Raw genomic sequence first — 27,483 nt, 5'->3', positions numbered from 1 at the left:
TATTTTTTTAGGAGTTTTTCCTTACCGAGAAGGAGGGTCTAAGGGCAGAGATGAACAGTTTAGGTTAGTTCAGTTTAGAGTTTTCCTATTGAATTCTATGTATTCATGACTTGATTGTATGTTCGCTTTACAATTACTGGTATGAAGCCCAGTGAGACGACTGTTGTTGTTGTTATTTTAGGCTATACAAATAAAATTGAATTGATACAAATAAATATAGTTAAACATAGGCCTGCACAATAAATCACAAATGTATCATTATCAGCTGCGAAATACACATATCCCAAAATACAGCAAAAATTGTGATAAATGGTTATCTCAAATGTGCTAAAACAATCTTATGGCAGCTTGAAGTATTTAACGAATCAAATCAATCCATTTATGCATTTGACCAATCAGATGGAGTCATTTTATATTAGATGTTCACCTCCTTCGCAAAATGCAGGACTGCTTGTGGTTCCTAGAATTAGTCAAAGTACGGTTGGAGGTAGAGCGTTTAGCCACCAAGCCCCTGTTTTATGGAATAAACTCCCAGCTCATGGAAGAGAGGCCGACTCAGTTTCTACATTCAAAGCTAGACTGAAAACATTCCTCTTTGGACAGGCTTATTGTCAGACTAGTTAGTATTCAGAGATTATTTAACTTAATGTTAATGTGTTTAAATTAGACTTAATAATAACTATTTCTTTTAAAAGGCTGCTAGAAGTTGAAGCTGGGGTAACTATGGTGCTCTGGGGTTCTGTCCTCTTTTCTCATCTACTTCTACCCTTCCTCTCCTCTATTCTTGATCATTATTCATCATTTAGTTCTCCATGCCTCTGTTTGGTGCAGTGATTCATGTATTGTCCCTCTTTCCCTCTTTCCCCTCCTGGTTTTTCCTTACCGCGAAGGCTGGTCTAAGGGCAGTGATGAACAGTTTAGTTTAGTGTGTTTAGTTAAAGTTTAGTATTATCTTATTGAATTCTATGCATTTATGATCCTTTTGATTGTATGTTCACTTACCGTACGAAGCCCACTGACACGACTGTTGTTGTAAATTTGGGCTATAGAAATAAAATAAAATTGAATTAAATTGAATTGAATTAAATTAGACGAGGGTCATTTGGAGTATAGTTTAAGGTATGTTGACTCTTGTTTAAATTAAGCTGTTGAAGTGAAATGGAAATTATTTTTTGCCATTTGTTCATGTATCGCCAGTCTATCTTCATCCCCATATTGATCATTAATTTAGCAAGTTTTCCTCATATCGTTCAGCCCTAGTTAAATATTTCAAATGGTTGAAATCCTCCAAAGTTTACACTAAAATAAATAAAACCAAAAGGAAAATGTTTTGTTTGTTATGCAGACTGATTTGTCAGCTGCTCAGCAGTCATCAGCTGACTGGTTCTGATCCCAGCAGAACCCACTGAACCACTGCGTTCGGGAAGAAACCCGGAACATTTATCCCGTCTGAAAGTGTTGCAGCCATTCTTGATGTTTTCAATAAAAAGCTCAGCAGACACTGGAACCCCCTGCAGGAAATCCCTCTCTGTAATGTCGGAGTTGATGATGTCCCAGAAAAGTCCAGAAAAGATGTTCTCTGCAGGTTTCATTCTAGACTTTCCAGATCTTCTCCTTTGCCATTTCTGCTGAAGTTTAAAAACACGTATTCAGTTTTTCCGATTCTGTATTAATAAGCATTAATTATAAGAAGGTTTGTTATTTTGAGCTTTTTCAGGTGAAACTGTGTTTAAAAAAGGTTGATTAATAAAGTTAGGAGGTCTCCGCTAAAATGTCATCATCCAATAAGAATGAGAATGAGAGGTTTATGCTTTCATTTCCCCTGATGCTCCATCACAGCTTCAGTCCATCAGAGGCAGAAAAGTCGCTTTTATTGTCTGTCTGTACTAAAAGAGCACAGAGAATGAATGAAATATTAATAATTAACAGCGGGGCGTGGAAGTGCGGCTGTTAGACTTCCACTAATATTTAGGTGGATGATCAGCTCCCAGCAGGTCAACATTATGCAGCGTTCAAATGTCAGTGTCATTTCCTCCGTTTCGCCGAAAGGTCACCTGCTCAGGAGGATCCCGCCTGATCTCTTTATGGCAGAGCTGCCCCGCAGATCACATCAGCAAATATGGAGCCCTGACCTCCTCTGCACGCCTGAGCCGGCGTGAGGAGGCGGAGCCGCTCCTCTGACAGACGTCATCATGTCAAACGCAGCGTACTCGCCGTGCAGCATCAAAGAAACCTTAAACGCCACCCATCCCAACAGTGATTCCTTCTGCAGTTTCATCTCAGGGGACAGGGCATTAACTCAGAGAGGTTAGGTTTTCATTTCAACACTTCTTTACGTTCTCTGTTACATGTTGGCTGTTTTTGGCGCCCTTCAGATGCTTGAAGGTCAAGAAAGATGGAAAACGGGAAGAAAGTATGACCCAAAGGGGTTTTAGGGTTATAAAAACCTTCAAAAATATAAGAAAATTCCAACAAAATCCATGTTCACAAACTTCTACCAACAATATAAACATTTAAGAGCATGAAATTACAAATGAATACATTTCCACTGGAGCAGCTCAACCATTTCTTTTTAGCTCCAAACACGACGGCGGCAGTTTCATGTCTTTGAACTATAATTACTCTAAATTGCTGGTTGCACATGAAATCAGTCAACACTTTCAAAGCAGTTCTGCTTTTTTACAAATATGATCTGAGATTGAAAGAAATGATGTCGTTTTTGATGAAAATGCACAGAAAAACGGATCAGAGGAGAACCTCCTTGAGGGCAACCGTCTGAAGAGAGTCCAAGAAGATGAGGAGGACTCATCCAGGAGGAGATGAGAGAAGCAGCCGATGACGGAAAGACCTGCAGGCCTCACCGGAATCACAAACGGGGTTCTAATCCTGGAAGAAATCTACAAAAAGAAACTCAAACAAAGAGCCCAACACCCTCCAAGTGCTGGTCCAATAAGAAAATAAATGTAGACGTCATGACACATTTGATTCGGCTGGTACGTTTAACTGTTTCCATCATTATTTATAGAGGGCTTCCTGTGTTCCAGCTGATGGACAAAGAGCAGAGAAATGAGGCTTTTCTTCATCTGCCGCCTTTCAGGAGAAACATGGTGTAAATCAGATGTAAACAGTTTCATTCTAATTCACACAGTTTTAATGATATGTTTAAAAGAAGGAAAGTCTGCTGTGAAACCGGCAGGGAAAGCGGAGCGGTGGGGGAAACGAAAAGCCTGAAGGATGAACTATTATTTATAAAATGTCTTATGTGCATTAGTGTCGAATACAAAGTGAGCTGCTCCCTTCCTCCTCGGGCGAGTTATGAATATAAATGATGGCATTTTACTCCGTAAAAGAATCGAGCAGGAGGAACGGGCTCACTAGAAGCACACTGCAGACGACGAGTGTGCAGATGAAAGCATCCAGAAACACAAACGTGCACATTTTCATTCCATCCAGTCATATCAGGAACAAAGAACAAACATCATTTACCTGTTTTCTTCATTAGTAAAGGTGTTTCTTTTTGTGTTTTTTCCTTCATGGATGCTGATGGCTTCTTGCCTTTACTATTTCATTTCCTGTTAGGGTTTCAACAGCCAATCCTCACTTCCTGTTCACCTGCTCCAATAACACTCACCTGTCACACACATCGTCTAAAGCCCAGCAGTCGGAGGTGGCAGGTTTGATTTAGACCAGGGTCTGTTTGCAGGGATAGTCCACTTCGTTTGGCATGTGGACCAAAGCGGTGAGCCCTGGTCAGCTTGAGAAGGAACCAAGGTTCAGAAGTGAACCAAATGGAGTAAAGGAGGAAAAAACACTGCAGTTCAGAGAACCTGGATCTCTTGAAGTCTCTCCCACAGAAATCCCACAGACGTCTATAGAGAAATGATCAGCTGTAACTCAGTCATTCTATTGGTCGGAAGAACCATTCTGGATCTAATACCTTTTTCTACATTTTCTTGATAATCCTCGTTATTTTTCTACAATATTTTTTCTGTAGTTCAAGTTATTTAAGTTATAAACTGACCAATTAGATGCCTCAATAAAAGTAGGTGGAGCCTGCTGGCCCCCAAATCCAATGTTCAAAATGTTTGACAGGTTTTGTACAGCCCGCTTTCTAGTGGTAGGGGTGTGGCCTTCCAACGAGTTACACCTAATTGCTGAGAGCGGTTGCCATAGAAACCTCGACCCAAACCGATTTGGACCAATCGCTGCCTACCGACGTCTGTGGATGACGCCACATTCTCTTGGTCCAGTTCTCTTGGATAGTCAATGGTTTCAACTTCCAGACAAAGTGAACTGAGCAGCACGACCCTTGGGGGGGCGGGGGGTCATGCTTGCTGGAGCCTACCCCAGCTGTTGCTGGATGAAGGCGGGACTCACGCTGAACAGGTCACCAGTCTGCTGCAGGGATCCACTTCATTTCTGTTCTCTTCGTGCCCTCAGCCTCCACCACCTCCCCCTCAGACCGAGCAGCCTTAACCACTGAGAGGAAAACATCTGTCATTTCATTTAGTTTGACTGCTTACTTTAGGATCTATGAACCTCTTCTGTCTAAAGATAGACTTTGTTTGTTTAGGATTTATTAGTGTAAAACTTTAGGAATATTTCTTAATCATTCACATCAAACTTCTATGGTGATGAATAGAATCATAATTCTTTCGTCAAAGATAAATGTGGCAACATAACCTAAATGGTTTTTTTAGAAAAGGAATGTCCAGAATCAGCAGTGGGCATGGCGGTGACAGAAGGATGATGTGGGCTTGTTAAGCTGGAAGTCTTCATGAGACAGTTTGTCAAATAAAACATGACATTTGCAGTCAAAGTGGAATATCAGGACCAGTTTGGTGAACAGCCTTGATGCAGAATCAGAACCAGCTGAAACTGCAGATGGATCAGGTCCAGACTGCTTCACGTTTCCAATAAAAGATCTTTTTCCTTCTGTCATGGTCTTCCATGTCGAAGCCGTCTGGAGTCAGTTTGTTCCTGTTGCACCTTTAAAAGGAAACGCATCATCTCTCTGTGAAACCCGACTTTTCCTGCCAGTAATGAGATCAAACATCAAAGGACTTCTGTGGAGGATTTCTGTTTGTTCAGAACCGAGCGGTGAGTTTGTAAGACGTCTCAGTGAATAAGAGCTTTGCATTACCTGCTTTCTGTCTGACCGTTCAGCTCAGGAGACCAACAGAAAACCTCTGCTTTTGCTTTCCTCTCACATGTTAGCTCTAGTTCGTCACCTTGTTGGAAAGCAGACCCTGACGATGCTGGAGAATATTCCAGCGCTAAGCAGACGGTTAGGGCTGAACCGAACACAAAGCCTGACCGTGAAAAGCAGGAGTGCTCAGATGAGAGAGTCATCTCCATCTCCCATCATACCTTGCAGGTTTTTGATCTGACCTTTTCCCTTCCTCCCGTTTTCGTCTTCTCCCGCACCGCCTCCTTCTTCTTCCTCACTGCTTCCCACCTTCATCCCCCCATTTTCCCACCCTCTGTTTCTGTGCTTCCATTACGACTTCTGCCTCTTCCTGGTTAATAGTGGCGTGTCTGCCTGCGATGCTGATGAGGCCCATTAGTGTGAGTGAGCCGTAACAAAGGAGGATCACAGCTCTGCAGTGAAATGTGATGAGCTTCCGCTCTCTTATCAATTCCAGGAAACATTAACGGCTACGGCAGGAAAAACTCTCCTTTCATACACCTATAATTAAATGATACAGACGGCTTGATAGTCCCTAGACCGTTGTGGGGGCAAATTACACAATGTAATGAAGAAGAGCGCTTCCACTCTTAAGGTTACAGTCATTGCTGCATCTCTACAGTCTGCTCAAATGTTTTCACAGATAGATGGGTGGTATCAATTATCACACAGGAAATGCTAACTTAAAAAAAAACTGCTTTCATTTTACTTTGGTTTCTAGATGCCAAAATGTTTTCTGTGCTAAACAGGATCCTCCTTCATGGTTAATGAGACACAAATATCCTGAAGTTGCAAAAAATTTTTAAAAAGTTACGATCGTTTTCAACTAAAAGGTGGAGAATGATGTAAGAAAAGATTTTCCAGTTTACTGAAAATCATTATTTCGTAACAACAAAAGAAATGCTCAGAATTTCTGAACTTCCTTATTACACAGGGATTTATTTCAAAATACTCTGCGTGAGAGTGACTGTAAAACATTTATAACACATTAGCATGATTAGTAAATGTTATTCCAAAAGTCCAACATATTCAAGTTTAACTGAAAATAAAGGCTGGCATGCCCGGGTACCGGTCCGTGGGACGGGACCGAACTCCAGAGAAATTAACCTGACCAACACTTTTTTTCCATTTTATTACTAATCTGATTCTGACGGACGTTTTATTTTGAAAAACTACTGGATTCCACATCCGACTCATTCTGGGCGCATGTCAAGTGGCTCTGTTTCATGTCAAAAATCCAAACCTCATTGGTTGGGACAGTTTGACTGGTGATATGACTACACTGCCCAGAATGCCTGGAGGGGTCAAGAGGCAGATGATTGGTTAGAGAGGTTGATTGGAAGTTCTGTATATTTTCCAGGTGTTGTAAAAATGGATCCTGTGTCATGGAGCAGTGAAGGTGGAGGTACCATGACATCAGAAGTATTCCCTCTGTTTGCAGGCCTCATTGTCTGTATACTATACCTGGACGGATCGTGTGTGACGTCATCCACAGAAAATGCTTTGCTTCTGCGTCCAATCAACTGAAGTCATTCAGTCGCCATTTTGCCGTGATATGTCCTTCGCCATGTCAGAACAGACGTCGTCTGTAAGCTGTGATTGGCCCGGCTACATTTCTGAGGAAAACACTCTCTCCAATCAGGAGTGATCACGTTATCAGGTCACACCCCTTCCACTAAAAGCGGGCTTGGGAGAATCTGTCAATCAAACACTTTGAGCGTTGGACGTCAGCCCGCCTACTTTTCTTGAGGCGTCTGATTGGTCAGATTATAACTTGATTAACTTGAACTACAGAAAAAAAACATGAGGATTATCAGGAAGAGGTTAAAAAAAAGGTATCAGATCCAGAAAGGTTGTTCTGACCAATAGAATGATGAACAGCTGTTTATGTCTTTATAGAAGTCTGTGGGATTTTGGCTTCTTGGAGCCACTTCCTGTTTGGAACGCCATGGGGGGGGGGGCTTGTTCAGTCCAGTTCTTATTTTACTGTCAATAGTTCAGCGTTGCCTCCAACCAACAAAGCCACAAACTTCCTGTAAGATGTTCCTCCGTTCTTCCTGAATGAGCGAATCTGTCTGTACTTTCTAGTTCTAACTCAGATTTTCCTTCTCTTTTTAAGAAGAATTTATGATGTTGATTCTCAAACTGCTGAGATGCAAAGATGCAGGATTTCTAAGGCAAAATATTGAAAAGTTTAGAATTTCCCCGTTCCGTATAAAACGTGGTTTTGCCGTGACGTGTTCAGTCAGAAAACCCAAACAGCTTCTGTTCTGTGGATTGAACTGATAAAGCGACACTTCAGAGCTCCCTCTGCATCCAGAAGGTCTCGCTGGGTGAGTTTGGTTTGGCCGCAGACGCCCTGCGATCGCTGCAGCCGATGAGACCACATCCATCAACAAACCCAGACGAGAGAAGATGCGAAGGAGAGATAAAGAGTGGAGACGGACGGAGGGAGCTAAAAAGAAGAGAGAACAACAGGAAATAATACGTGGAGAACAGAGTCTGCCAGCAGATGAGGGAGGATGGAGAGCTTATTATTGGTGCAAGCACATCCATCATCCTGTGGAGACGAGGAGGGAAGGGCAAGAGAGAAGAGTGAAGAAGTGACAGACACACAAATTATTGAGAGGAGCAGAAAAAAGTTTGAGGAAAACTCATTTTTTTGACAGGAAGCAATAAGCTGATCCAAGAGTCTGGGGCAGAATGTCAAAGTTCTGATGAGCAGGTCCAACAGCGGTCAGGATATTTGTAGGAAATCAGCTTCAGGTGTTTCTATGAAGCTGCTCTGTCACAGCAGCCTGAAATGTCATCATGCATTGCTGCCTTTTGGCTGCTCGTCCGGCTCCTCGCCACGGATCTGAGGACCGTAATGCTGTCACCACACCCCGTTTCCTCCCAGAGAGCATCTTCAGCAGAGACCTGATCTGGTCTGGTGTGATTACATAAAGAAATGACCTTTAACCCCCAATTATAACCCCCCTCTATTTAAAATTCTTTTGTCTGCATGGTGTGACAGTCTGAAGGAGGAGGGGCCGGTCAGGAAGGCGTCCTCACAGCAGCTTTGCCGGAGCGTCTCCACCCTGAACCAGCAGCTTGGAGTCCAGCTTTGAGGAGACTGGAGACGTGGACTGAAGCTGCCGGCTCTGGCTGGAAGGTCAAAGACTGACCTGCTCAGACTGAGCGACCACAGGTAGACCTGCAGGTGTTTGGAGCTCTTCTAAATAAAAACCATGGGTCTTGCATGCTGAGGTATTGTCCCAACTGACCTTAAGAGTGAATATGGGCTGTCTGCTGATGAAAAAGGGTCAAACGTACGCGGCACGCAGGTGACCTGCACACCCCAAGGTCGGAGACCACAGGGTGCCCATGCTGAGTGCGACAGGTCGTAGTGAACACTGATGCACCACGTCAGGGTGAAGTAGGTGAGACGCAGGCGTGTCGGACACATTCTTCCTTGTTTTCAACCTCTCATAAATCCTGCAGACTGCCGTTAGTCGACCATTTACTCTCTTTAAGATGCAGCCGCTCTTCTACGACCCTCCCCAAACCCCCCCAGCACCCGCATAGGTTAACCATCCATTCAGGTGCTGAGAGTAATGCTTCTGCTAAAACCGCTGATCTCAGACAAAGCAGATGGTTGAGACTTTAGGAGAACATGACCTAAAGCAGAACAAGCGATGGTGCTGGATGAAGAGAGCTGCTGCTTTCTGACCCAATGTGACACTTTCTGAATACGTTCATGACAGATGTGTGGACTGATGTGAAACCATCAGACCGTCAGAAACCTCTGGACATGTGCCGGACTGAAGTGGATTTTCTCTCTTCACTTCAATCCATGCAGATTAGGAATAAATAACCTGTGACAGCTTTATTAATGTGGTGATTTTCTTCAGCTCTGTCATGATGTAATGGATGGTTTTAATGTTTCGTTTAATAACGTGTAACATTCTGCATATGACGGCAGTCAGCAGCATTATCTCATGTCCACACACCAGCGTTGTTGTCCGTCCTCCTGCTCTGCAGCTATTCATCACACCATCCTCCACCGTGACACGGCGCTCCGCCAGCGACCACGCGGCGTCATGGAATGACACGCAGGCTGCACATGTGCGGGCGGCATGGACCTTCAGCTACATTATTTATTGAAATATGCAAATGTTCTTACACAAAGAAGTACATTTGCTGTGAGTTTGGCTGCAGCAGCTAAAAAAACCACCTTCACCCGTTCATCTCTGCTGCAAACACGCTGTGACAGGCTTATAACTGGAAGATGAATGAGATGTCAGCATATTATGGGATGCAGACTTTAAATAAGTGGAGATTGGTAGCAACTACAGGACTTCTGACCCTTACTTTCATTAGAGGCGAGGCGTTTGTTATTACAATCTTCTTTCAAGTATTATGGTACTTTTCACATATGTAGAACCAGCCATTTGAACGATCTGATTGGATCTGATCCTCTGACCTAAAGTGGATCCAGATCCTCTGACCTAAAGTGGATCCAGATCCTCTGTCCTAAAGTGGATCCAGATCCTCTGACCTAAAGTGGATCTGATCCTCTGTCCTAAAGTGGATCCAGATCCTCTGTCCTAAAGTGGATCTGATCCTCTGTCCTAAAGTGGATCCAGATCCTCTGTCCTAAAGTGGATCCAGATCCTCTGAACCTAAAGTGGATCCAGATCCTCTGAACCTAAAGTGGATCCAGATCCTCTGTCCTAAAGTGGATCCAGATCCTCTGTCCTAAAGTGGATCTGATCCTCTGTCCTAAAGTGGATCCAGATCCTCTGTCCTAAAGTGGATCCAGATCCTCTGAACCTAAAGTGGATCCAGATCCTCTGTCCTAAAGTGGATCCGGATCCTCTGTCCTAAAGTGGATCCGGATCCTCTGTCCTAGAGTGGATCCAGATCCTCTGAACCTAAAGTGGATCCAGATCCTCTGTCCTAAAGTGGATCCAGATCTTCTGTCCTAAAGTGGATCCAGATCCTCTGACCTAAAGTGGATCCAGATCATCTGCCCTAAAGTGGATCCAGATCCTCTGAACCTAAAGTGGATCCAGATCCTCTGTCCTAAAGTGGATCCAGATCCTCTGTCCTAAAGTGGATCCAGAACCTCTGTCCTAAAGTGGATCCAGATCATCTGCCCTAAAGTGGATCCAGATCCTCTTCATCCAAACTTCCAGACAGAAATTCCTGCTACTGAACAGTTTTCCAGATTCTTGGATTTCTTCCAGATGTTTGTTTCTCCTTCGGCTTTTCCCATCTGGGGTCGCCACAGCGAACGAGTCGCATGGGAAACTTGGCAATGTTTTACGCCGGATGCCCTTCCTGACGCAACCCTCTCAAAGCAACCGGGCTTGGGATCGGCATAGAAGTAGATAAGGGAACAGGGAGCAGCCCGGAGTTGAACCTGGGTTTCACGGATGGAAGGCACCGCAAACCAGCACGAGCTAAACCGGCTCGATTTCTTCCAGATCATCAAGTTAATGAAATCTGTGTCCAAACCAACAAGTAAACTAGAATGAATGTCAAATCCATTCACATGTTAGTTTCCTAAAGTTCACCACTGTTGTTTTTCCACATCCAAAGAATCCAAAGGGAACATTCTTAGAACATTCTAGACACTGGATGGTCACATGACTTTATTCACAGTCTGTCCACACATTGGACTGGAATGATGGACTGATCCGTGTTCATGACATCACACGCGTTGTCTGCTGTGATTGGTCGGTTTACATTCTAGTCAAGTAAACCTGCTGGACCTCAATCCAAATAGTATTTTCCAATAATGATTAGATTATCAATTGATTTAATTATGAAATGATTATTTAATGGTATTGGTCGATTTGTTTGGATTCTGCCTCAGACGTATGGATCTGGTTGGACGGTGCTGCATTTTCACAAAGAACCAAAGATCTGTTTTCCTCGTCAGGTCCACATGGTTGGGCAGGTGTGAAAGTCCACCTGAAATCTGGTTCAAACCAAACAAGAGACCTGTTTCTTATTCTATTGGTCAGAAGAACCATTCTTCTTCTGATACATGTTTTTCATTTATATTTTTCTGTAGTTCAGGTTATTGAAGTTATAAACAGGTCAATCAGATGCCTCAAAAGAGGAGGCGGAGACTGTTGGCCCCTACACTCAAAATGTTTTCACAGATTTTGTGTAGCTCGTTTTCAGGAGGTAGGGGTGTGGCCTTCTAACAAGCCCTCTCCATATTGGTTGCCATAGAAACGTCGACCAATACGGGCCAATCACCGCTTAATGACAATTTCTGTCAAGAATGCAGGAGACCAGGCTCGTTTTAGGAACTTACAAAGAGAAAAGTTGACAAAAGACAAAACAACTGAAGCCACGATACCAGAAAAAATGGTGAAAGCCATGAAGTTAAGTAAACCCAAAGGGGATCAACACAAACAGAAACAGCTGAGAAACTGCAGCTTAAACTAGACACAAACTCATCAAGTCTTTCACATAATAATGAAGAAAGTAAAGATCTAAGCAGACAGCTGGCTTTAAGATGGGAAGAAATGCAGCAGGATGAAATCACCTCAACTATTCAACCACAAGTACTCCAGCTCAGCCTCTGTGGAGTCCTTACACACTTTTTTATTCATTTCCACTCATCTCTTGTGGCTCCTGGACACAATTTTCAAAGTGCAAAGGGAAAAAAGACATCCCTGAGAACCATCAGGCTGCAAGATGGAAAAAGTGTTCATCTTCGGCCCGCTCCAGAGGTGTTACCAATCTGTGTGGGGGCAGGCAGAGCCCCCCCAGAGGAAGGAACAGGATGTAAAACGGCGTGTGCCCAGGCGCCGTCATTCTCATTTCAGCTGTCTGTTAGTGACAGGCGTCCGCTGCGGACTGTAAATCCACCTGCTGACGGAGTCTGCTTATCTGCTGCAGAGAGCAGGCAAACACTCCGCCGGTAAATGAAGTGAACAGCCGGGAGGAACAACGTGCAACACATCCCTCCTGGAGGTTTCCAACAAACCCACACCTTCCCTCCCCCCTTTTCATGAGGAGATTGTAGACAAAAGCAGGACAAAAATGAGACTAATAAACCTGAAAGGGTCAAGTCTGAGAGGAATCTCTAATAAAATGAACACTTTGATTTAGAGAATAGAAGTTTCCTTTAGTGTCTGGAAAGTTTCCTTATCAAAGTGACATAAAACCCCAGGATCAATGAGGATCCAGGGCTTCCATGTTTTTAAGGAGCTTCCTGAGCTCCTTAAAAACACCTGAGTACCCGAGTACCTCGCCTCTGCTCCTGCTCCTACACCTGGCTGTGGATCCTGCCTCTGGCTCGACTCGCGCCTTTGACTGTCCCCACAACCACGGCTGGATGAAGCTCGTCTGCTGGACTTTTATATATGTAGTTGTAGATTTAGATAAGTTAATTCTTCTCTAAGAGTTCTGGTAAATCGCCTGTCCGTCCTGGGGGAGGATCCCTCCTTCATGTGGACACCCCTGAGGTTTCTTCGTTTTTTCCGGAATCCGGTTTTTTTGGGAGTTTTTCCTTACCGCGAAGGGGGGTCTAAGGGCAGGGATGCCAGTATAGCTTAGTCAGTTTGTTAGTTCATTTTAGTATTTTCCTATTGAACTCTTTGTATTCGTGATCCTTTTGATTTCATGTTTTACTTTGAAGCCAATCGAGACGACTGTTGTTGTGATTTTGGGCTATACAAATAAAATTGAATTGAATTGAATTGAGCCCTCATTCTCTATAATATGATGCAATTATCTCACCTCAGTTTTGGTAGCTTCTGATTCTGGAAGGAACCATAACTTCAGCATCGGCACAGAAAAATGAGTTAAACATAAAAGTAGTTGGAATAAACTACTAATAATTGATTCAATGCTCATTTCTTTTGTAAGTGACCATGGTATTAGCGGGATAACACTCTTCAGACACGCACAGACTTTGCAGGAGCAACCGTCCATTCATTGCTGGTAATGGACACCTGGTTGGTTATTATTCTGGAGAGAATTCAGATGCATGTTGGTTTTTCTAGAATGTGATTAAAGATTTAGATTTGAAGCTGTTTTTTCTATTTACTTTCTAAATCATAAAATACAACATTTCTATAATACGATGAAGTCAAATCTTTCAAATGTACACAGATCGTTGTCGTTAACATAAAAGCTATAACTAGGTTAGGGAACAATGCAGCGTTTGCATCATCTCCCATTTGGATGGTGCTGAGGCAACGATGAAGCAACCAAAAACCCCAGACCGCCTTCATTTCAGCTTCCCTTCCTGCTCATTAACTCCTCCACCATTCATCCCTGTCAGGCATAAATGTTTGGGCTGCTCCACCATTTAGGGAAATTAAGGCCAGGATGGTGTGAATGGATGCACCCCCCAAACCCCGTGAATGAAGCCCTTAGAGGTTCTCTGTGGTGAAGATGTTTGGAGCCGTTTACAGAGATGTGACAGAGTGTTGTGTGTGTTTGCTCGGAGCCACAGGAGAAATTCCCATCTGTCTGCCCAGAAGCTGGCTCCATCTGATGACGTGTTCTTCCATTTATTGTCTAACTGCTTTTAAAATTTCAAGACACCAAAGATGCCTGTGAGATCCCCTGATGATGAACAAAGAAGAAAATGGCCCCAAGTGTTTCTTTTCCCTCCAAGAGACTCTCCAAATACAGCCGAGATGGCTTTCTGCATCACCGAGTTTTGCAAATATATGTTTTCAGCATTTCTTAGCACAGAAATTATTCATCATTTTTGGCCATAAAAAAGGGAAAAACTGCTGGTTTTTACACCCGACGCAGTCAAGAAAACCATAATCTTTAAAGATTTCTACAGTCATGCTGCTTATGGCTCTTTGTTTAAATATTAATCAATGACAAATCATTAGTGTAACATGTTTATGGGACTAACTGAATCATACGCCTGTTTTTCCGTCACCTGAAGGGCGGCTGGTGTTTAGATTCTCCGGTCTTCTCAATAATTAATTCAAATTTCCCAATGATGGCTGATCATGTTTGCAGCAGCTTTTACAAATCTGGAAATAATAAGCTGGCAATCACAGCAGTGGTGTTAATCAAAAGCTCATTACAGCCTCATGCCAGGATTGTTTTTGTCAACCCTGATGTTCCCGCTGCACCTGTGTTTACAGGCTGCACCCCCACAGAAAGGTGTCGCCGCCATCGCTTTCTTCCAACTCCAGGACTTCTTTTTGATCACATCGACCAGCGGCGCCGCTGCGCCACAGTAATCCTGGGTTTTTGTCCAGAGAAACAAACAGAAAATGTGGAAAGAAACCTGCTGCTCCAATTTGGCTTCAATCCAAACGACTTTACAATAAAATCTGTCAACTGACTTAAAGGTACATGTTTGAAACCTCTCAGCTGGTAAACAAGTCAACGAATGTGTTTTGTGATGGAAGAGGCGGGACGCTGCACCGTCGGTACCTGCAGTGGACGGCCAGGTGGTGAAGAGGCAGCAGGGAGACTCTGCTGTTCTACTGGACACATCTCACAGATGGAGTTTGAAGAACTTCAATCAAAGGAGACCGGAACCTAAATCAAGACAAAACCAGAACAAGACAACAAAACGATACCATGAAGATCTGACATTGAGCAACACAAAGGATGGACTCGAACACTAACAGAGGATGAAAAGATGATTGAAAAACAGGTTTGAATGATGCAAAGCAAGAATACGTTTCAAGGCAAAACTAAAAGCACTAAAGAAAAAAAAAGAAAGTAATAAAATCAAGCAGTTTGTATTAAAGTGTGACGAACGGTAAAGAAACACCAAAAGCAAAATAAAAACAAAAAACATGTCACTCATAAATGAAGCCTTTCAATTCACAGACGTTCATCTCTGCGTTCTAGATGGTTCCCTCCCCCCCCTGTTACCCCCAGGACCAAGGTGGAGGGTGGGGTTTATGGTCCTATGGACCAACACGTCGCCATCAGCCGAGGCACCTTTTGCAAAATCCTCCTTAAAGTTTAAAACACCAGCTTTGGTCTTGTATTTGGAGAATCTCCTGGTTACTGATTTCCTGCCAGCGGAACCTGATCATCACAGTTTTGTGTAGCTTTTGGGAGCATGACCTCAATATCCCTTCTTGGTCTTCTTAGTTCTTCATACTCTGACTGAACCCCCAACCAGACATCAACCCAACAAAAGCTTCTATTTGCCAAAAGGGATAATCTGATAAACAGCGATAAAAGGATAAAATAAGAGTTAGCTTGTGCGTTCACTTTTTAAAACTTGAGGCCACAGAAAATGCAGCGTGACGTGCAGTTAGAAAGGGGGAGTTTGATTATACTCTTGTACAGTGGAGCCTCATGGGACAAAGCAGCCATGGAATCGCCTCAAGCGGAGAGTCTAAGCTTATCTGTCTCCCACATACTTTCACTAATATGCTGCCCCGGTAGGAAATATGGAAAGTGATTACATAATGTCGCCCTCCCCTTCCCTCACTATGCAGTCGAACCACAATCTGACCCCCCATCTCAGAAGCTTTTTTATGGCAGTGAGATTTGATCAAATAAACTGTGGATGTAATCTAAATGCAGAAAAAGCTAGCCTCTGCTTTACTCCTCTTATTTATGCTCTTATTGTGGAACAGCAATAGTTTACAGACAAAAGGGTCCAAAATCAATGACATCATAACGGCCGTCCAAACCCTCATAGGGCAATAAAACGTCTTTGATTGAGAAATAGTTGCCCTGCTGTAAATGATAGCTTATGATTCATACATAGGGAGGGGCACCAAAGCTGTGTGCCAAGTTGGTACCGGTACTGATGTCTACGGTACTCCTGGTACCGTATCAAAACACGTTTACGGTGCTTCATTTCAGACATGTTGATCACTTGTATTCCCTTTACTTTTAATGTACAATTCTAGCCAATCGTTTTACATTTCTAGCCACTGGCGGGCGATGAGTGGGCCCATATAAGAGTGGGTGGGGTCATGAGGATGGGCGGAGCTTTAGTCAAAATGCTGAAAATGGAGTGAACCAAAGTTTGTCTGTACTTCCCAGCAAAACATTCAATTTCAGACAACTGATGGATCAGAGTTAAGGCTTTGAAAAAAGATTGTCGTCATGGCGATAACACGGGTTAATGATTGTGTTTGTGAAAACGAAGATGCACAGTTGCAGCACAGATAATCACAGAGAATGAAATAAAGCAAATAAAGTCATTCCAGTGCTCCCCTTCACCCTGACACTTCATCACTCTTTTATGGAAAACGTTGGTGTGTTTTTATATTCAAAGATAGAACTTTACACGCTGTATCTACCCGCTGGAAGATGAAAAGAAGTGGATTTTTGTACCACAACAAAGTTCACACCTTCATGACCCTACAGTATTACTGCGAGTTTGAACATCTAAACATTAGCAGGGTCTGAAAGCAAACAAAAGAGGAAGAGCGCTTACACCTCTTCCAATCAAAAGAGATGTTTCCACCAACCAGTGTACCGGTTAAGAAGCCTGAAGGACAGAGGTGGGTTGAGGTTTAAAAGTCGTCACATTTACGTCCTTCACTTCAGGAGGATAAGTCATGTATTGAGACGTGAATTAGTCTCAGTGTTTCTGTGAATGTTTCTGAGAGAGCAGGTTAAGTCTAGATGCTACATAGCGCACCTCAAGTAGCTAAACCACTTTGGCATACGAATGCAAACCTATACGTTAACAGAATACAGGAGTGAAGGTTAGGAGAGAAGGTGGATAAAATGCTTCAGTGAATGGGAGAAATTCCCATTTAAATGCTGTCTGCAGCACAGCAGCTATGCCTGCTGACCTTTTCACTTATTAAGAGTTCTTTATTGACAGTTTCACTAAATGTCATAGGAGTATATCTCATTGCTGTTTATTTCCACACATGGGAGGGGGGGGGGGGGGTCCTACAAGACAAAACTTAAAAGCAACCAACAGGATAAAATCCACTTTTCCATCTATTAATATTTATGGAAAAACAGAGTTTGAATAAACACCACATGTTCTAGTTTTGTAATGATGTGGCAACAAAAGTGAACTTAATTGTTTGAGCGTTTCTTTTTTTACCTTCTAAAGTGGTGACATGACAAGACGACCTAAACCCTCTAATGCCGGAGATGCCGCCAGCGACTCCTAAAGAACACGCTCTCTTTGACGTACCGAAACTCCTCCAATCTTCATGCCATCAACAGGAACAGCAGCTTTTTATTTCAGCTTTGCAGCGTCATGCAACTCATCGCTAACATCAAGTGTTGCATAACGGCCCAACGCCACCTTTCTGCGCGCCTGTTCTGTAAACTGCGTAAACGGTTGAAGAGCTCCAATAATGTAAACACTGGAGCTAAGGTGGCGGTGGTAAAGGGTTAAAGGACACAGAGGGAAAGGCTACAGTAACAGCAGGAGGGAAAAACGCTGCCACAGACAGTGGAAAAGCTGTCGTACAAAACACGGGGGGGGTCTGCAGGGTCCCACAGCGGCGGCTCTGTAATCCGGTCTCGCTGCTTGAGTTGAATTTCCCTCAGACAGGAATAGAAGGCTGATAAAGATGTCTGGAGGACCTGATTGTTGGAGAACCGCTCTGGGGTCACACAAACGGGTTTCAGCTTGATTAAACCTCAACGGCATGACTCCTGCTGAGTAAACAAATGCAGCTTCAAAATAGTCACCATCTGATTCGGAGACACAATCCTACCGGGACCGGTACCCGTCCGACCCCTCCCAGAGTGTTTCCTAAGCTGTCCCCGTGCTGGAACGCATGGCGGCCACGCTGCTGTTTTAGTCCTGATGCAACAGTTTGCAATGGGAGCTTTTAAAGTTGATATTTAAGCAGCAATCACACTGCTTTATGCCATGTTTGACATCAAAACCACACCATCTTTGAAAGGAATGAACACAGACCACAGTGTTTGATGGAAGTGATCATCGCAACGATTAGAAACAGAGTTTTTCTGTTGTGAACATGCAGGAACAGCAGGAGGAAGAGCAGGACAGTCAGACCCCCAGCAGGCGGCGGCCGTCTGTTTACGGCAGCAGAGAGCGTTTGTGTGTTTTAGACGAGCTCTGAGCAGAAACAAATGGTCTGTTTTTACTCTTCTGCAGAATAACTTTACTTTTTGCATTTGTGTTTGGGAATGTTGATTGTTTTTAACATGTATATGTGTTTTGGTGTGTGTTGTACTTTGGGCACTTTCACTTCATTTAGTCGTTTTCAGCATTTATTTGGCATCTTTTTTAACCATACTGCTGTTTTACTTTGTCATATTTTATGACAAATTGTTGTGTCACCTCAGTGTGCTTTTGTTAAATGTTCCTAGCTAAGGGGATTTGCGTACGTGTGAATATTTGTATGTGCGTGCCACTTTTGAAGTCTTATCTGGAAGAAGACCAGCCCGTCATGAGGTTCACTCCATTTGGAACCAAACACTTCAAAATAAAACTGGAGAATTTACTGAACTATGTAAACATTTTATTTGCCAAACCAGGTAGATATTATTTAATCATCCATCAGCTTTCCACACTGGGTTTGAATTCTATAAGAAAATCCAAACTCTGTTGGCTGATCTTTACCTGGAAACAAACTAAAGGTTTCAGGATTCCACCTGTCAAATGTTTACGTGTTTGTTTGCATCATGGCTTCTGCTGCAATCATTGTTGATGGAAATAAAGGCGCTTTTTTATGACAAATTCTTCCCACTGATTTTGCAAAACATTTAGAGGAAAAAATAAAGACATTATTCAGATAATCCAATAGAAAATCAGCTGTTAATGTATATTTAAAGTGTGCTGATGACCCTGAATAGCACTGAGACTCAAAACTTCCACTTTTATTTATTATTTACAACAAAAGACAAAATGTCTACAAGAAGAACTAAATTATACATCTAAATAGTTGAATACAAAAGAACCGAGTTTCTCTACTTATTTTTAGAAAATAGGGAGTAGTAAAAGCTTTCTTTAAGATCCTCCATTTATCTATATAATTAAATTACCTTAATTTATCTTTGGCCCCTTGAGGAGGAAAATGAAGAAGCAGCTGAAAATCCTTTTAAAAGCAAAAGTGGAGGCAGAAGGTGTGTGTTTCTCACCTCCACATAAGGCCGTGCTGAAAGCCGCCGTCAGCTCTGCAGGTTCTGGTTAATAATGCACCGGCTGGCCCTGTGGTGGATGTGGAAACGTGTTTGGTTTTTGCTGTGCGTCGCCTCTGTGCAGCAGCAGTCAGGCTGAAGGTGACACGGGACAGAAGATGACCAGCAGGCTGTCAGTCCACATTAGCTGCAGGTGTTGCAGACAGAATGAGAAAGAAAGGTCAACATTCTGTTTGTCACTCTGTGGTCGTCAAGGACACCTGCTGAAAAGGCCTTCTCTTCCTGTGACGCTGCAGCCGACCTGAAGATGCTGTTCGTTCATCACTATGAACATTGTCTGCAGTGTCATCCGTCTTGGGAACGTTCCTCCTTGGAGAAAGATCTGAGAAGCATCTAGAACCGGCTTCATCCATGTGGTTCTTGACTCTGGCTGTCATTCCAGCGTTCCAGGGGTCCAACCTTCATCAGGAGACAGTTGGGGGCTTTTCTAATGTTCTCCTTCACTCCAACCAGTGGGCTGCGTGTGGGAGGAGCTACAGGAGCAAACAAATTGACTATTAAGACTTCCCAACTAATGAGTTTGTGGAATGCCACATGGACAGGAGGTGGAACTCCATGGAAACATTGAGATCATTGCCAATATCAGCGTTCTGGATGTGCAATAAAGAATTATTACAGCTGCGGCGAGTTTGCCGCTTCCCGCCACACCTCTGAAAGTGCAGCCCGTCTGTCCACAGCCTTCCATCGGTTGCACGTTCTCATCTCTTCTATTATTTATCATAACTGCACCTTCACGGTTGTTCCTCTGCTGTTTGGAAGCAGCGACTTCAATCAGCGTCTTAGATTCGCAGCAACGCGAGTCTCAAAAGTCTCATTTTCTTGTGTTGCTGTGAAACACCTGATTCTGTATTTCTGCTCCTAACCATCGGTACTTCAGTAAAATCACTTTTTCAGTCAGACTTGAGTCTTTTTTTCAACCGACTACTCGATTTTACGAGGAAGTCACAAGTTTCCCTCCGTTTCTGCCTCTTTCCCTGAAATGATTGAGACATCTCAGTCCACTCTGTTCTTCAAATTCTGCCACGGAGCCGCTGCGTTGGCATGGCAACAGGTCAGCGGGGCCATGCAAGCAAATTCAGGTTCAATTCCACTTTCATTTTGTCAAATTTAAGCCAACTCAGTATGAAACATGCGAGTTGGCAGAACTTTTTAAATCAAAGAGCAGGAGAGCTGTTCAGCTGAAAGGGCTGCAGGTGAGACGTCATCCACAACGCACAGAATTAATAGAAATCCAGTTTATAGAATGTCTCTAACTTAAACTATGAGGAACCCTGAAATGCCTGAACAGGAAAGTAAATCTGCTCCCATCAGTTAACAGTGATGGAGGCTCCTTCTGTTTACTGAGCCGGGTGTCTCTGTGGAGTCAGGAACATTTGCAATAAGAAACAAAAGCTGCACTTCAGCCGCTGAGGACTCTCATTGTGTACGTGTGTCAGTTTTGTTTAGGCAGAGTTTGTTGATCTTTTCTTGTAGCCAACTCGCGGCCTTCAATATAATTAATGGAGCCCAGGCAGCTCTCATCAAATGCAGAGACTGCACTCAGCTTCCTGCCATGTCAACAGCCAAACAGAACAGGGCAGCTTTTCAGAGAAAACATTGACAGGAATAAATTCTTACCACATATGTGATGGGAAAAAAGAGGAAAACAGCCTCTAGGGAGGAAATAAATTAACCAGGAAAGCAAAGTTGGAGTGAAGTTCAGTTTGATGCGGCATAATTAGGGACTGAAAGCTGAGAAAGGAAGGAAAAAACCAACCGGCTGCTTTAAGTTTTCAATGATTACAAACCGAAACAGCAGATCGATGGGTTGTACTGCAACATGAAGCAGACTCACAGAGATGGACGTTTAGCAAACAACCTTTAGGGTCATGAATGTCTGGTCTCATTGGGACATCAAGCTGGCCACAAACTAAAGCCCTCCCTCCAAAAAAAACCCCCCCGGCAGCATTATGAATGAGGATCAAAGCATTTGAAAAAAATGGTCTTAAAAAGTCAGAGTTATTAGAGATGTTCCATAAATTACTTTCTGTGACTCAGACAGAAGAAGAAAAAATGAAATGTGATGAAGAATTACCCACTGATGGAATTAAACAGGGACAGATTGGAGATGAAAATAAAAATCTCCAGCTGGCTGTGAGAGTTCCCCGAATTAAAGCCAAGAAATTTGGAAAAACCAAAACCTAAACTAATTGATGACATTAATTATTTCAGATTTTAGTTGAAAAAGAGGTTAAAAAAGTGAAAAAATGTTCCAATTCACCTGTAAACAATCACTACGTCTCAAATAAAGATGGCATTAGCTTCAATTTCTAAATAATGGATTGAAAACTTGTTCTCACCACAAGTTTTCCTTTTTTTTACTTTTTATTTAGAGTTTAATTAAACAAACCAAACCAAGAATCTAAGAAAAAACTAAAATTATAACCACTTATCAAACAAGAGGCTGTTACAACAAGCCTTAAATGAACATGGCCTGTGTTTATATCGAAAAGGACAAAGAGGGGGGGGGGGGCGAGTCGGTCCCCTCCAGTCGTCTTCTGATCTATTTCCAAAGCTTACATAGCGGTTTTTTGATTATGATTATGCCGTTTTTAGCCAACATCCCAAAAAAACTTTGGTCCTTTTCTAGGACATAGTTCATTAGAAATTCCCCTGCATGCCTGTGCATAACAACCCCGCCCACCTTCCCCCTCTTGTTACCAAGAGCTCTGTTTATACGTCCTTCCCCACTAGCTTACAGCCCCCCCAACCACAGCCTAACACCAAGCAGCAACATCAGATCTATCCAGGTACAGTTTGGATCCAGATTCCGGCTCAGACCAGGAGAACAAAGACCTTCATGGATCTATATGTCTGCATCAGGATGGGGCGGAGCAGGGAGCTGGTGGCTCCGCCCAGCGTATTTTCTGCATCACAAATATGATCTTTTTCTAACAGCGCTTTTTCATCTGCTCCTGATTCACAACAATTCACATAAAGAAATACTGAGAAATGCAATTTTAGGCTACATTTGTTAGCTTCTTTATCTATTGTCGTATTTGGGTACATGTCCACTGGCAGACATATGTTTGTAAGTTATTGGTCAAAACCCAATCCAATTTCATTTACTCCCCATCCATCTCTTGTTAAATAATCTACTTTCATAGGAGTGGGGGGGGGGGGCGCTCAGTTTTTTCCATTACGTTTAATGGTAGATAGAATTTTTCTTTGTTAGCTAAAATTAGAGCAGTGGAAATTGAATATTGTTGTTTCTTATCCTCACATAGACATCAGCTTCTAATGTCTTTGTTTACTTTCATGGTGAAAGTCTGTTCTCCTATGGATGAATACCAATACTGTAGACGTAATAAGGTAAACTTTCTTGTACATATTCTTTAGCTCCAGGCGTAGAAATGTGAGCTCTACTGAAACCTCACTAAGCTCAACTGATGACACTCCCATATTTTAAAGAGAAAAACATGAATGAGACCAAAAAGTGATTTTTTTTTTCATTGATCTTTTAAAGTCAGATTGATCAACCGCCCTGCTCCTCCTCCTCCTCTTGGTGAACAAAACCACTTTTCCAGCCCTCAGTTGTTCTGGACCATATTTTCCTGAAGGTCGGGGTTCACTCCCGATGACGACAGTAGACTGTTAAGCCTCTGAAGCACATAGCTTTAGTGTCACATGGCAGATGTTACAGTCTTAGCAAGCTGTTAGATGCCAGACAAATCATTTCCATTGTCTCTGCGTCTGCTGTAATTGCCCTTCCGTCTCAAGTTGGTATCAGTGGGAAGGACATGAGGAATTTTCCGGATATGTGCATCAATCTGGTCCGTCTCAGTGTGGTTTGTTCATTAGAAACAGTTGGCAGTCAGATGTCAGCATCCATGTCCTTCTCCCCTTAAATCCATGTATTTCAGCGATGTCTCCTCATTATATTCTCAGTCCTAACAAACCTCCGAAGAGCTGGCTTGTCAGAGAGCTGACCTCAATTTTCAGGGGTGTTCTGTTGTTTTTCCGCTTCTGTGAGTAAAGCCTGCTGAGACGTCACTGTGACATCGGGCGACAGATAAATCTGAGTTGATGAGTCCCTGCGAAGATGTCTGCCGCGCGGTGTGTAGGAAAAACAACTCCAGCTTAATTAGTTCCAGAAAATGTTGTGAATGAGACCGACATTAATCCAGAAACTTCCAGAAGTGGCATTGTGAGTGATCCTGCTCCAACTAAAGTCACTTCCTGACTTAACGGACCAGAATCCCCTGAAGTTTCATTTCCTTTTGTCTAAAAACCCTGCAGTTTTCCATGACAGTAGCTACGGCAGACAACAACTGCCAAAATAAACTTATACTTAATAGACCAAGTGGAGCTTACTTAAAAAAAGAAGGAAAAATATAAACATGATGTCATAAACAAGAGAGTTTTATGATCAATGGTACAATAACATAATTAAACCATATTTAGGGGTGTGTGGAAGCTAAAAGCAAACAACTCTTTCAAAAACTTGTGTGGGAATAGACGATAGAGCCTCAGTATGCATGTGCACTAGTGATGGTAAACTCACATCTTTTTACTGACTCTGGTTTTAATGAGTCGCTCACCAAAGTGAATGGTGTCACTGACTTCATACAATTCAGTCTGGACATCCTCCGTTCAGCTGATCTTTGACCATTTCTGAGCTGAAATGAATCTTTGATTAGAAGTGCTGCTATTAGACCTGCGCGGTCAATCAAAAATTGATCGTCATCACGATAGCCTGTGCATATCGCAAAAGACGGCATTAACTGCAATAAATGGCCAACTCAAATGTTTACACACTACTAAAACAATCTCACGGCAGCCTGAAATATTTACTGAATCAAATACAGCCTGTTACTCATTTGACTCGTCATTGACCAATCACATACAACCCCTCGCGAGTCATACTGCCATGGTATATCGCAGATGGCAGGTTTTCCTCATGTCACGCAGACCCATGGCTGCTATGCAGAGAAACAGAGCAGAAGATAATGATGCTCATCTCAAGGGAGAGGAAGTTTGGTTGTGTAATGACCCCACCCACTGCAGCACCCGTAGAGGGAGGATGGCATTATGGATACACGAGGGGCCCAAATCCAGGCCTCGAGGGCCGGACCCCTGCTGTTTTCCAGAAACCCTGCCTTATCTGCTGTCCATTACCTGGATCAGGTGCGTTTAGCCAAGGAGTTTCATTGGCAGGTTGGTTGGAAAACATGAAGGGCACCAGCCCTCAAGGCCTGGATTTGGGGACCCCTGATGGAGATAAATGTTTGGTTTTGTGTTGTTGTCATGTGCACCACAAGTTAGTGGATTGCTCACAGGGACAACATCACACATGTCACTTGTGTGCTTGTTCACAAAAAGACCAACTCTCTGAGGATATTCTTTGTACCTCCTGTACTACTGGCAGCTCAGGAACGTGGGGTATATAGGACCCCAGTCAGCTCAGCATTATACATAGCTAGCTAGTATAGCTGAGTTCTGTTCCATTAAGTCCATCTATCCAGCCACAGCAGCCGCTACAGAATCGTAGCATAGAAAAATGTCAGATTTGGCTAGAGACCGACCATGACGTGGTCCAAAGGTCCTGGAACTGAAACCTTTTTTCTCCATCATCGGGCAGAACGTTGCCTTGATGACATGTATCCCATAAAGGGCGACAACACGTCAAAACTCGTTTGGATCAAACCGGATCCTTATGGAGCTCCTCATTCGCTGGGCAGCACGTCGGCCCCCACATTAGCCCACCTGGGTATCTTCCACTTTGTTTCAGGTCATCTGCATCACCCACAGGTGGTTGGATCAATCGGAAGTGTTTAATTACTGTTGTGACAAATGGCAGAGGCGTTTAACAGCGTTTTCTGAGCAAATGATTTCTGCGATTGCAGCAGCAAGTGTGCCATGATTCACATTGACAAGCTATGAATTATTTAGTTGCCAGAGCTGCCTGATGCCCTCAAGCCCTGCTTCTCTTTGTAGACGAGAGCCCAGCAGGGAGAAAAGGGGAGGGGAGGGGGCACAAGAGGCATTTTAGTACATGCCACCCACGACGGTCAGGCTGACGAACATTCAGGTTGGTTCTAGAGTTGTCAGGGGGCAAAAACAGTGAAATTGCACATTTCATAAACAGAAATTCTTGCATGTAAAACCGTTTACATGAGCTCCTCCACACGGTCAGGAGAAGACTGGTTTCCATTTAACTGCACATGTCAGACTCACTATTCCAATAAAACCAGAAAAGACTAGAGCAGTGTAAACAAAACCATAACAGAAACTAATTTAATCAAACCAGTACTCTGACATTTCTGCACATTTTAGTCATTTTGTTGACTTTTTGTTTTTAGCATTAAACTTTTCATCATCCGAGTTCTTTTGACATTAAAAATTGTTAAAGTAGCCAAAAGTGCTCATGAATTTAAGAGTGTTTGTAAGTTGAATTCAGATTGACATCACCAAAATAAAAAAGAGCCTCTAAAACATCAGATCCTTGCTACATCCATGTGTGTTAAATCAATGCTGTGCTTCCAATCGTTTCTATTGGTTGCTCTGTGGGCCAATCACAAGTTGATGCCGGGCCGCGTGGACCACAACAAAACAAAACAACGTTCAGGTGGCCCCCACCTCCACCTCCAGACACCCCACCCCCACCCCCAATCTGATTATTTACCATCTAATCCAGTTCTAGCATCTTCTGACTGTTGGTTTCATTTACATTTCATGTTGCTGCTCATTTGAATATTGATAAAGCTGGTTTTAATTGTGATGGCACATTTCCATGTAAATGAGTCTTTTGAATGAGGAGTTAGTTGCAGGTAGAATGAAGCAGATGAGTATTTCTCATGGGGGGCTTCTCCATATGGAACTTTATTTTTTATTCATGTGCATTATTAGCATTTAGAAGGTTAAGTTTTTGTTTGCCTGATGCTGGTGTGTGTTATACTGGAGATGGGAAAGCCATAATTAATGACTCATACATTACTAATACATGTCAGCTAATAGGCAGTAAATAGGATTTGCTTAATTGAACGTATTACCCAGAAGGCTACTGGGTTTTTGTGCTGTTTTAACAAGCAGAGCTCAGAGCTGAGGAAGCTAGGAGGACAAACACATCCGCCGCCTCAGACGGCGTTCCCGCTTCTACTCGTGTTTGCAACCACAAGACGAAGCGCACATGATGGGCTCACCTTTGGATCCCCAGCATTTTTCTGCCGCGTGGCCACGGGCTGTCACCCCCCCATCAGCACGCCGCTACCTCCTGACCTAATTATCACAAGTAATTAGTTGGAAAACACACCATCAGGATCCCAGGAAGACACTTCAAAATAACATCCTCAGCAGTTATTACCAGCTGTTACACCACAATGATGTCAATGTACGGCAAAAAAAAAACAACAAGAACATGATCCCCAGTTAGTAAAACAGGAAGATCATTAAGGGTTACCATAATTAATCAAACAAAAACAGTGTTGTCTGCTGTTTTTCACACATGTGTAATGCTTATCCTGTAGGGGGAGCTGTTCTCATGTTACTGAAGGAAGCCCTTTAAGTCCTATTTACTATTTAAAGTGTCTGTTGTTCACACAAACGCACTTAATCTATACGCAATAACCAGCCAATGCTGAAGGTTCAGAGCCATTTACTGAACCTTTCATTGAAAAACAGGCAGTTTGTGACGTCACATAGTCTGCAAAAGACTCTCAGCTGCAGGTTTGAGCTCAAACTATTTCATCAGCAAAACAGAATAAATACTTACCTATTTCAGAAGGTGAGTCCACAGAAGTTTAGAGTAGGAAGAAACCCAAATGGCGTCCAAAGTCAAAAAAGATGGCGGCGCCATGACCCGTCTGCTGGTTCACGTTCATTGGCACCAGTTAACAAGAAATCATAAAAAAATCTTTTAGCACTCTGTCAGCACTTCAGCTAAGACTGGTGACAGTGGTGTTCTGCTCCAGGCTGTGAGGAGGACACAGTTACGGTCCTCTAGCAGCTCAGCTGAGGTGGTTCAACAGCAAAAGATACATGTCATGCTAACATTTTGGAAGACTACAAAACTCCTCACTAAAGGACAAATTCCTCCTGAAATGTCTGAAAGAAATGCAGAAAAATGTTATCTAAAAATGTCCTTTGACTATTCATAAGTAAACAATCAGAAAACACAATTTCTTTCCCTGTACGATCAAGCTAGCGTATATCAC

The 27,483-nt window shown here is 43.0% G+C and overlaps 1 long non-coding RNA gene across 2 annotated transcripts; it reads right to left on the bottom strand.

Annotated features, from left to right (window-relative positions):
• LOC105355707 lies at positions 1–27,483 on the bottom strand. 2 transcript variants are annotated; one of them, XR_910053.3, is made up of 6 exons: positions 27,042–27,483; positions 26,473–26,548; positions 19,492–19,764; positions 19,232–19,366; positions 14,606–14,713; positions 1–38 (listed from the first exon to the last, which is right to left on the bottom strand). It is a non-coding gene; the product is annotated as an uncharacterized LOC105355707 (long non-coding RNA). The 2 variants fall into 2 exon arrangements; XR_002291753.2 differs by lacking the exon at positions 1–38 and having other exon boundaries at positions 12,907–14,713.

Source organism: Oryzias latipes, chromosome 14, assembly GCF_002234675.1.
Source record: "Oryzias latipes chromosome 14, ASM223467v1".
In the NCBI taxonomy this organism is placed as follows: domain Eukaryota; kingdom Metazoa; phylum Chordata; class Actinopteri; order Beloniformes; family Adrianichthyidae; genus Oryzias; species Oryzias latipes.
The sequence above is the reverse complement of the archived record's forward strand: the minus strand, read 5'-3'. Positions and strand labels throughout refer to the sequence as shown.